General features: G+C 33.0%; 1 protein-coding gene across 1 annotated transcript in view; it reads left to right on the forward strand.

The window, feature by feature from the left end:
* The window catches only part of LOC146528220 (octopamine receptor beta-2R), a 113,533-nt gene that overhangs the window by 41,429 nt on the left and 60,021 nt on the right, over positions 1-12,083 (forward strand). The gene's annotated exons all lie outside the window — the stretch shown is intronic.

The raw sequence follows: 12,083 nt of genomic DNA on the forward strand, positions 1-12,083 counted from the left end.
TTCTTTGAATGAACGAAAACATAAAAAGAGTGAAAGCAATTAATTATTAATTAAACAAACTCTTTTTTCAAACCATTGTGGAAAAGTAATACAATATCATATGATCAAACTGTAAGCGCCATGGTTGTAAGTTCGATTTCCATTCAAAACATGTTCTTCACTTCTGAATTCCAGATTTTGATTCCATTTCGTCTCGCTAAAATGGAGACGTATTTATTTTTTCTTGGTTGGCAATCGAACCCACGACTATTGCATTTACACGTGACATTTTATTGAAACTGTCCCACTACTCCACGATGTCGTGATATTAATTATTAACGCTAGTATGAGTCAGAACTAAATAATAACTTCAGATCGACTGTAATAAGTTCATTGACCACTCTATTAAAATACACGAAATTATTCAAAAACCAACTTGCAATTTTGTAAGTATTATTTATGTTGCAAATTTAGATTTGTATACCTTTACGCTGTATCACGCATTACAGGGAAGGCAGAGGGAAAGTAATGTTAAGAGTGGTGGAACTCAACGCCGCCGAATAAAAAATAAGTTTAATAATAGTTTATTTCCCATTCTTACATCGTATCGAGCATATAGCATATTATAAGCAGGGTTGGCATATATTATAATATAAGCTGTATAGGATCTACACAACACTCCGTTCTCTGTGACATTCTCTCAGGCCATGCAGGTTTAATTTAAATGTTAATCATAATGCATGTAGCAGTGAAGATTTAGGAAGAAGGTACCTGAGAAACTAGTGCTAAGATACTTTGTTTCCATTACGACTCTTCCGTTCCCCATTTTCCTCTGAATTTATAAGGTATTACATGTAGAGTGGCGGAACTTAACGCCGCGATTTGTGTCGTTAGCAGAGCTAGAAATAAAAGTATTAAATATTTCATTGCCCCGAATGGGAATCGAATCCATAACCGTCGCATTTACAGTCGTACGTTTGTGCCCTGCGCCACGACTGGCCTTTCGACTTTAAATAACTTAAAAAATATATTAAGCTTATAAAAATAAAATATTAATTAAGTCACTGCAATTATATACACATATTGATACTTTAAAAATTTGCTACGTTGAATTAATTATATGGAAAAAGTATTTAGACAATGGTAGATAGCGTGAGTTTTAAACATTGGAACATATATTCTAAAGTGGGTTGCAACAAGTACGGTTGTATTTGAAAGTTTTAAACGATTTTTATAAACGCTTAAACTTTTTATATAAGGGAATAACGCTTAAAAGGTTTTAATTTTATGTAGAGTACTATAGCGAATTCCAATTATAGAAAAATATGAAAAAGTGACATGTGTGTACGTGTAATTACACACACACTAACATACACTATGTGTACTTACTGTTAAACACAAATGGGTTTAGCTAAAGCTAATAACTGTGTCAAAAATCACCTCGTTTTTATTACAAGTCTCATCTTCGCAATGTCTTTAAAATTCACCGGAAATTAGGCAACGACGTGTCTTAACTTTAGACTCCCTCACCCTTTCCTGTTATATGCGGGATATAACGTGAAGCTAATAACACTAAACACTTTAAAAACTAAAGACACGTTTAAGTTTCACCCTTTGCAGTTCCATCGTCAGGTTTCCGTTAACCGGAAAAATAGATAAAATATTTCGATAGGAATATAGGATAAGAGTCTATACCAAGCTCAGGGGTTCCTTTTTCGCCTCCGCCATCAGAATAGCTCTATGATACTATATTAATGTATACATTGACAATTGTCAAATTTTCATGCCGACAGAAAAAAAGTTATCCTTGTCTTTTTAAATTAATATTCAATAAAACCTAAGCAACAATATTTCATTATGAAGAATGAAAAAAGGAATTTTACAAAACCATTTAATTCGACCAATCACCATTTCCTATACGATTACACGCTCGTTGCATTTACAATTGTCGTATTATCGACTTTCATTATCTCTTTCAAGCTTCTTACGTAGTATTCGCATTTGTAACCTTCGCCTAAGTAGTAGATTTTGCCTGTAAAGAAGTTAGTTTTCTTTTAGGTAGAGTATTCTCTTATTTTTTATTAGGGTACACTTCCAGTATAGCCTGAATAAGCAGATAATGTAATTCTAAAAATGGGAGTTCACTGAAGGTAGTTCTGGCACAGCTGTTGCAAATATTTATTTGCAAGTATATTACAGGCAGGTTTTAGTTCTGATCTTTAATCGTGGAGGCAATATGGACATACTCGGATATGTGTCTAGACACATATTTATGGTCAGCAAAATTAATGTAACTACCATCCCCTTCAACAAATTAGTTTAGGTTACCATTAAAGATCTTCATCGGATGATTCAGATCTTGAATTTTTGTAATGACAACACATTCTCTTCTCTCTCTTAAGGGAGCATTTAATTATTCCTTACAGTTTAGCTCCACCACTTATCACTGGGGTAGGCGAACAAGTTATACTCTTATAACATCACGCAACAAGAGACCATTCCATACTTAAGAAAACGAAATAACAACTTACGATCCCAGTAATTGGTACCGTACTTTGCAAATTTTTTGTTATCATTATCAGTCATTTCGAGACAGTTTTGAAGGTTGAGATCACAAATGCTAACGTAACTCTTGAATGTTCTCTTATTGTAAATGTAGCCACAAACTGGATTCATGTGAGTTCTGAAAATTAAGATTCTTTTCCTTATTATTGCGTTATAACGGAATTCCACTACATAAAATGCCTACGCTTTTATAAGGGAAAACCCTAAAGATGAAAATTATTTTTTTTTAACAGACTACCTTAAATAATATCTCCTCAACTAATCACGTCGCTAAACAGAGGATGGCAACTACTGTTACAAACCAAGAGGTAGGAACTGATACATACTATCCTCTATGTTCCAGAGCGACTTTTGTTAATTATCTAGAGCATCCTAACCAAGAGCTTCATTAGCTTTAGTCTCAGCAAACCTCTTTTGATTTAATCACTGTCACTAAGACAATATCTTCATTTGGTGATCGTCACCTACCATCCTATCATCAACATCATATTATTGTTAGTCCACCGAATGCCGTCGTCCTAGTTTCACGCGTATCTGACTACACTTACGATTAAGTAATCGAAAGTTTAGCTTTGCTAGAACGATTTATCTCTGAAAATATTCAATAATCTTCAAATGTATTTATTATGCACAAGCGTTTGAAATAAAAAATATTTTATGTCTACACCAAAAATACTGTTATAATAAATATTTTTATCGTGCATTTAAGCGTTTCGGTTCGGTGCTATTTTTATTTGATATGAGACTTTTTATTGGACAATCGGATTTCTTGAAAGGGTATCCCCTTTAGATAGTCTGAAAACAATATACGGGAAGGCTAAAGTTCGTCACTTAAGAAAGTTGTTTGAAGGAATAAGAGTTCAAACGAACGTTCTTGACGTGGCAAAACTACCAGCGATATATATTTTTATCTTAAAATTTCTTGTTGTTCAGGATGATCAGAGGTCAGTCGTGGCACAGTGTCACAAGCGTGCCACTTTAAACAGACAGGTTGTGGGTTCGATTCCCAGTTAAGCAAATGATATATTTAATATTTTCATTTTGCCGTTTTGGGACCAAGAAGCGTGGCGTTGACTTCTGCTACTAAACACGCCTACAGAATTCTATTCTTAAAGGGGATAGAGTTTCTTAATACTTGGTTCTCTCTGGCTGCAATGCTATGTGCGGATTACGATGTGAAGTAAAAAAATACTCATATTAATCGAAGACAAAGATATTAAGGATATTACTGTAAATATAAATATAAACTGAACACCCAAATTGAGTTGGTATAGTATAAATATTATGTGAGATAAGAAATCTTTACATAAAAAATAAAAAAAAAAAATTAAATCAAATTGAAATCGCTTCACGCTGTATCCCGCACACATCAGGGTAGGCAGAAAATAAATAACTTAATTAAATATAATATGAATATTGACATAATCGTAGTGCTATTGAGCTGTAATGACTGTAAGCGTAATGTTTGTACAAACGTCCATATTTCAATTTAAATCCAAATTTTTTGAGACAGTCTCAGTTAAATCTTAGAAAATATATATATATTCTAACTGTACGCGTAGACATCTGTTTCGATCGTCGTAGCAGCTACTGTATTCTATTTTCAAGTGTTCTGGTAACTTATCGTAATCAATGCCTTCGAATATATGAACCGGTTTCTCAATGTCTGACAGTTGAAAGTCTGTCAAATGTGGGAATGGTAATGGTGGCCGTGGTCTTGCATTGAACCCTGAAATATTTTTGTAACACCTGATTATATTTTGGAAAATGTATGGTAATGATTTCTACTGAAGAGTTTACATATACATACCTACATATTTATTAAAACACGACAAAATTTTCATCTTTTTTACTTTCACGTATTTTCTTAATTTAGAGTTTGGTAATTTTCATTTGTCATACGATATATAGAAATGAAAATTGATACATTTTTAAAAGATAAGGGAACAATAATTACTTTTTACTACAAGTGTCAAAAAAACAATTAGCAGACATTTAAATGCTGTCTTAAAATAAATGTTCACAGCGCCCATTGTCGTTATATATACATAAGCACTTTTTTTTAATATTTACCTAAATTATAAACTATAAACGAATAAATGTAATAAAAAATCAGAAATCAGAATTATATAAGTATATTGCAATACCAACATCGATAACCAAAAGCATTGTAAAGTAAATAACAGTTTCACTCACCAATAAAATACGACATTATCGGCAAAATAATAAACCACAGTGACATTATTCGGTACTTCAAAATCAACCGTAGCGTTTTCAGATTAAAATGATCTATTATAAAACAGAAACGATAAAAGGTTTGTGAAAATTTATTATGGCTATCTCGATTATTGCATGGATCGAAGAGTCGCAGCCGGCAGCTACGTTTGTGTGAACTGCAATACTTTCCTTCTGCCTACCCTGCTGTGTGCGGGATACAGCGTGAAGCAGATTTAATTATAATTTAATTTAAATGAATATGAATCATTGATATATTTGAATATCTGGAGTGACCGGAGAGTGCGATGGTGCAGAGTAGTGATCAGGTAGTATTGACACAATAAAAAAAAGTGAAAGATTAAACATTATTGAGATTTTATGTTACTCCCACATTTAAATTGAATAATTTTCGTTAACAATTTCGAATAAATATTAATAATTAAAAATATTAACATACACAAGGACTAAATTTTGAAAAACCACTAAATATATTTCTTTATTGCATCTTATACGATTTTTTTAGCCTCACGCGTTGTCCTGCTGCTAGAGTGTCAAGACGCTCCAAGCTCCGCTTTCCTTTCGGATTCGAAACATTGAGTATAGAGCGGCGGAACTCAACGGCGTGTTTTCTCTATCAGAGTACAGGAAAATACAAAACAATTTCAAAAACAAACTTAAGCGTGCAAGATTACAAGCCGGAAATTTTGATTCCATCCAACTTATGTAATCAATCCCTTCCTTTATCCTTTCAAAACTGATTGGTATTTCATCTTGGTTGCTACAACTTTTCTTATAATCATTTGGGTGTGAATATTTTTATAATAATTGGGGTTCTATACCTCAAAAGGTGAAATGATTTCAAAGGATAGATCACTTTGTCGGCCATCTGACCGTCGAGACCATTTATTTACCTGGATCGCGGAGACATCAAGCTGAGATTGATATCAAATATTTAGATATGTAAACCCTTGAAACAGAGAAAAATCTTCTTATTCAACGTAATCAAATCAAAGATATAAGTATTTATGCATCGATTTTGGTGTATTTTGTATGAAATTCGCCGCGTTATCATAACCTATAGGCCTAATTAAAAATTAAATTTAGAAATAATTTGATGCACAAAGAAATCGTGCTTATCATTAGTCTGTACTTAAGTATTTTTAATATAAATTAAATGAATTTTGCTTTATTTATTTTAAATGTGTCAATCTCATTTTCAAGTGTGGTTTTAAATAAAACGGAAACTGTGTATTGGTGTCTAACCGATTGCAAAACGCAGGTGCGCGAAGCCGCAGGCATAAAAAGTATTCATTTATAAATTAAATGTAATCGCTCTTTACGAACACTCCAATGATCTAATGCTGTTTCTATGTTTTTATTTAACGAATTATGTAATTTAAAAAAATAAAAATAATCAGCTTCACGCCATATCTCGCACACAGCACGGTAGGCAGAGGGAACCTAGTGTTAAGACGCTCCGTTTCTCACCTTATGTAATTTTTATTCATAATATAAAAAAGAAGAGATTGAAGAAGAAAGAAAGAAGATTGTGAATTAGTTGTGTGGATCGATACAATATGTTTTGCATCGGTACTAGTTTGCCGAAAATTAAAACTAGAACAGGCTCTTCTTCTGGAGGAGAGGAGGCTTCTCTGCTTTAAAAGATTTGTATAGATAAATAAAATTATCCATATCCAAAATAATAACACAAACACCAAAATTCATATTAAGCATTCCAACGGAACAGTTCAATAAATGAAACAAGTCACAATAATGATTGCACGAGGTACGAGCCCCATCGGCCGAGATGAAAAGATTGTTCGTACTCTGTACAACGGAAGATTTGTAATTGGCAATCTGCGTGGCGAGGCGAGTCGCGTCAAAGAGTATGTGAATAATGGATATTCGAAGATTTTCCTGGGGATCTAGTGTTAAGACTTTATTTTGAATTCTGGAGGCATTGAGTAGGCACATGCTGAGTAGAAAAAAATAACATTAAAAAAGTAATGTTTTTTATAGGATTCGATTCGTCTGTCTCGTATATAATAGAGAAAGCAAATTAAATCAAATCAAATCAAATCAAATCCGCTTCACGCTGTCCACTTTCTGACGAATTCTGGAGCCATTGCATGTAGAGTAACGGAACTCGACGCTGCGCTTTGTTTAGTTACAAAAGCAAAGAAATAAAAATATTAAGTTCTTGTTATCCTCGAGTGGGAATTGAACATTCAACCTATAATTTAGGAGAAAATGAAGAATGCCAGGCTCCCTTCTGTCTCTGCTATGTACGGGATAGAGCGGGATGCTAAAAAAATATAGTTAACGAGTGTAACGATCATCTTTACATACTTTTTAACATTACATTCAGGACTGAATATTTACTAAAAACAATGGTGTTGGTTTAAATTCATCGCTTTAATGTTACGGCAGCAGGGTGATTAATAGGAATAACTTAGAGTGTTGCATATTGACAGGAAGAATTTGAAGCTGAAGTTTTTCTTGTCAGACGATGATTATGATAAAATTACATTTTTTTATTTTCAGTTTCACACTGTGTCATAAAGCAGGGTAGGCAGAGGAGGGGAGGGTCCTCTGTGATAAGTGTTAATACACTCCGTTCCCCATTTTCCGACGAATTCTGGAGGCATTGCATGCTAAGTGGCGGGGCTCAACTATTAAGTATTTTATTTTCTTACGAAGATATGAAAATATTGAATATTTCATGATACATAATCAAATTCTAATAAAAGTTCTACCATTAGAAATAAATAAAAAATAAAAAACTTCTCGATTTCTTTCTAGACCAAATAGAAGTTAGTCTTGACCTAGTGTTCTTTATAAAGTGGTAAGACGATCCAACGCTCTCGGGCGTGCTAACGTAACAATATCTGATGTATTATGTAGCTCTCTGTTTTACTAAAACTATAGTAGTGTCGATTTTTCTAATATAAATTTATGTGGCACGGCGGCACAGTGTCTGATTGTAACGTGACGGTTACGGGTTCCCACTCGGGGAAATGAAATATTTTCAGTTCCCCGAGTTCTTTTAAGAAGACAAAGCGTGGCATTGTCTACCCCGCTAATTATAAAGAAGTCATCAAATTACATAATTTATTATTGTTCTATCGACGTTTACATAATAAACAACAACAATCTACTCTACACAGGCTATAAGATCGAACATTACGATGATCGACAATGGATGCGAATTGCCCATTCTACTCGTAAAGCAATCATAGCTTAGCATATTATTGTCATATCCATAAATTATGACTCTATGTTACAGTGCTATATTGTGAGCATAGAGTTGTATATATTAGAAATGGCAAAAGAGGTTGAGGTTCATGCATTTCTATATGTAATATGTGCATTAGGGTAAGCAGAGGTAACCTAGTGTTAAGACACTCCATTCCCCACGCAATGTCCGACTTTCGAGATATTGCTTTTTGAGAGACAGAACTCAACGCTGCGATGAATCTTGTTACCATCGCAAGGAAATGAAAATAATTAATTTCCTCGAGTGGGAATCGAACTGAAAACCGATGCGTTTACAGATACTCTGTTCGCATTAAGACATTTCTGTTCCACACTTTCCACTGAATTCTAGAGGCATTGCATGTTGAGTGGTAAAACTCAACGGCGTGCTTTGCTTGGTCACCAGGGCGAGGCAATGAAAATATCGAACCCACTACCGTCGCGCTTACAGTCACACGCTTGTGCCTGCTTCACGACTGACCTCATAATGGGAAATAGATATGATAATTCTAAATAAACAATTAAGTAAATCTATGAGAATTTATCATCTGTCCCCACTATTCTGTACCAACAGTACCGACCTACATACACTTTGCATTCATCCCATTGCATTCATACTCTGTTTATGAATGTGACTGTTTAATGATTTGATAACGTGGATTCCTGGATCGGCTGCACTGCGCCGCGGTTTTAGTTCAACTAGTGTTAAATTTCGGGATTATTCGCTTATGTTGTTTTTTTTTTTACTTTCACGCATATACCAGGATAGTTTTTTAAATATATATTTTAAGTAAACTTATTTCAGCTTTGTTTGAAATTATCAATAATTTCATTTTAATTTATATGTTAACTTAATAGATTAAGAGTAAGACATTGCATTCTTCACGAATCGTCCAATTTTAGAGACTCTGCGTGTCATCCATTACAAAATTAGCGTCATTGCAGCCATCGTGGCGTAGTGTCTGTTATCAAATGCAACAGTTATAGATTCAATTCCCATTAGAAAGTGTAAACTACTTTAACACAAGCGACGCGCTCGCGACTTCGCCCCCTTATATTATATCATTATTTATCTAATAATCTAAATTACTTTAATGTTCTAATAATGTTATCATTTATATTAATTATATTATATTTATTAACTTGGATACCTACAAAAAGCGCAGGTTCTATTACATTGATAAATGCCCCCAATGATAGATTCTTTTCACATATCTTCCATATACAGAAAGGTATCAGTTCCAATTTTATTATAGATTTATAAAGTGTTTCAACACTCTGCCTACACTTCTATATATATACAAGTTACAACAATATGTAGTTGAGAAAAAACTAATATGCATAAAATAGACAAACGGGTAAAGTTCACGGCAATAAATAGAGTTATGAAATTTTCATCCACGCACTTTTTGATACTACTAGTGTCAATAATCTATTATTGAAAACACGTAGGATATTTTTTCCCTGATCAAACAAGCTTGTGGTTATCTATTTTTGTTATTATAAACTTAGTTCGTTATATTTATTAATTTTACTATCGATCCTTTTTTATTACTTTTTTTTCAGGTTCACGACGTATCCCACAAATGGCAGGGTAGGTGGGGGAAGCCTAGTACTAAAGACACTTCGTTCTCCACTTTTCGCCGGTTTGAGGAACCCCTCGACACCAGAGCAATAAAATGAAAATATTAAATGTTGATTTTCCTCGAGTAGGAATCGAACCCACAATCTATCGCGTTTACGGCACAACTGGTCTAGTTAATCTAATCTACGTTTTTAATGTACAATTTGTTAAATATTGTGCCACTTGTTTCTTTTAATGTCTCCATCAGAGACGTCAGCAGCAAGGTAGGTAGGAATGTACCTGGAGCAGAGAAAAACAACTGCACTTTATCTTATCACAGTAGATAAATGAAGAAAGATCTACATATAATATCTTTTACGTTCACAGTCGTCAAGAACAACAGAACCACGAGCACGCCAATAAATTTAAATTACGAATGCCTCCAGAAGAGAAAAAGAGGTAAAATTCTGTCACTTAATACATTTATTTGTACTATATCAATTAAAGATGCGGGTTTCGGAGCGGTTAGCCAGAAAAAAAACATTTGATAAATGTCGTCAAGTGCCAAATCACGTTCTTTCCAAATCTTAGTAGATACTTAGGGTGTCGCGAAATAACAAACAAACTGATTCACTTCCACACGTATTCGTAAGGATTTATTAGGAGAAACCTTGCCTTACTTTCGTAAGACAAATAAAGATAAATAGGCTGGTCACTACAGTACTCTTATATTATACTTAGAGAGATATTTCTTATCATTCTTCATAGAATATGCTTTTAAAAAGAGATTAAATAATATCTAATTTCCTAATAAAAAGGGGTAAATGAACTGTTTAACAAAACTAAACAACTAATTTAATTTTAAGAGAAATGAACTGGTGACCTTCAGCAGATATTGTACCATTGTATACTTGTGGGTAGTACAAAATACATATTTCCGGATTCTTGTCCGTCTCAATAACGGGATAGGCTAACGTTTATAATAAGGATGTAGAGATTATAGGGATATTATAAAAACAATTCTTGGAATATTATGTGGACATGGTAGGCAGGGTTAGTTGACAGTTTCATTCATTCATTTTCCATAGCGCCGTAGGACAGCGACTGACAGGTTGTAGATTCGAACCCCACTCAGAGGAATGACAGGATTTGTTTTTATATCATCGCTCTGGTAAGTATAGAACAGCGTTGAGTTCCTCCACTCAAAACGTAATGTCCCAAAAATTGGGCAAAATGCGGCTTAGAGAATCTTAGCAGAAGGTTCACTCTGTTTTCCCTGTTATGCGATAAAAAGCGAGAAACTGTTCAGAAAGAACCAAATGGTAAACACTTAAATGTTATGTTTTTTAAAGTATTAATTTATAGGTACCTTTTATTTTATTTTGTATAGTATAATATTACATTGGTGACTGTCAAAAATATACATTTTATCAGTAAATATAAATTAAGATACATATTTAATAACATTCTATAAAATTTATAAATATTTCAGAATATTTAAAATTTCTTCAACTTCGCTCTTTTCTGTTTCTAGAGCGAGGAAATATATTCCAAGTGGGAATGGAACTCAGAATTATCGCGCTCCAGTCCAGATACGCTACAGATTCAATTGAATAGTCGTTGTAAATAAAAGAAAATTTCCCTTTTATTACAACTTTACTTTAGAAGCATTTGAAAACACATATTGTTTTGCTTTTGTTTAAACTCAGTAATAACCGAGTTAGTTAGAATTTTAATTTTATTTTCTGTTTAATTATGAATAGAGCGTACATTTTGCGAAATACATCGAAACAACTACTTTTCCAGAACACATAGTTTTATGTATATGTTAAAAGAATAAGAGAATTATAGTTCGTTCATTAGCGTAGTGAATACATGTATAAACTCATTATCACACAAAAGTATATTTGTATCAAAAATATTACGAATTATAATTTAAATTACACTTGAGTGGATAATCTATTGAAACGGTGCAGAATACACCGACAAGCTAAAACCAAATATTATTTATATAGAAAAATAAATCACCAATAACCATAATTGTACTGTGCATAAAAAGTAAATAAATACATCTATTCACCGATCTCAACAACTCGCTGCAGGTACTTCCGTAGGAACGGTAATTGACTGAGACTTAACTCACCATTCTAGGTTCCAATTCAAGCGTCATTTCACATTGGGAAATGTTCTGCAGTTTTGTAGTGGGATTATTAGAGAAATTGTTCGAGTTTGTTAAATAATTTGTATAAGACTCTTGAAACGGTTTAACCGCATATTTAGTTATTTAGTTTTTATTTTATATATACAAATATACAAAAATCAATGGACAAAAAGATTTATTAAATATTAAAATATTTTTTTACCAAAAAACAGACTAAACAATAAACTAAAAAGTAAAAAAAAAAATTACTTAACATAAAGCAAAACGTACTTTGATTTCGTTGAACAAAAATAAATTATATAAAGATTTTATAATTTTGAATTCGATGCCAAGTAAAACAAA

Source organism: Heliconius melpomene, chromosome 19 (genome assembly GCF_056956725.1).
Source record: "Heliconius melpomene rosina isolate 202511_hmr_F chromosome 19, ASM5695672v1, whole genome shotgun sequence".
NCBI classification, from domain to species: Eukaryota; Metazoa; Arthropoda; class Insecta; order Lepidoptera; family Nymphalidae; genus Heliconius; species Heliconius melpomene.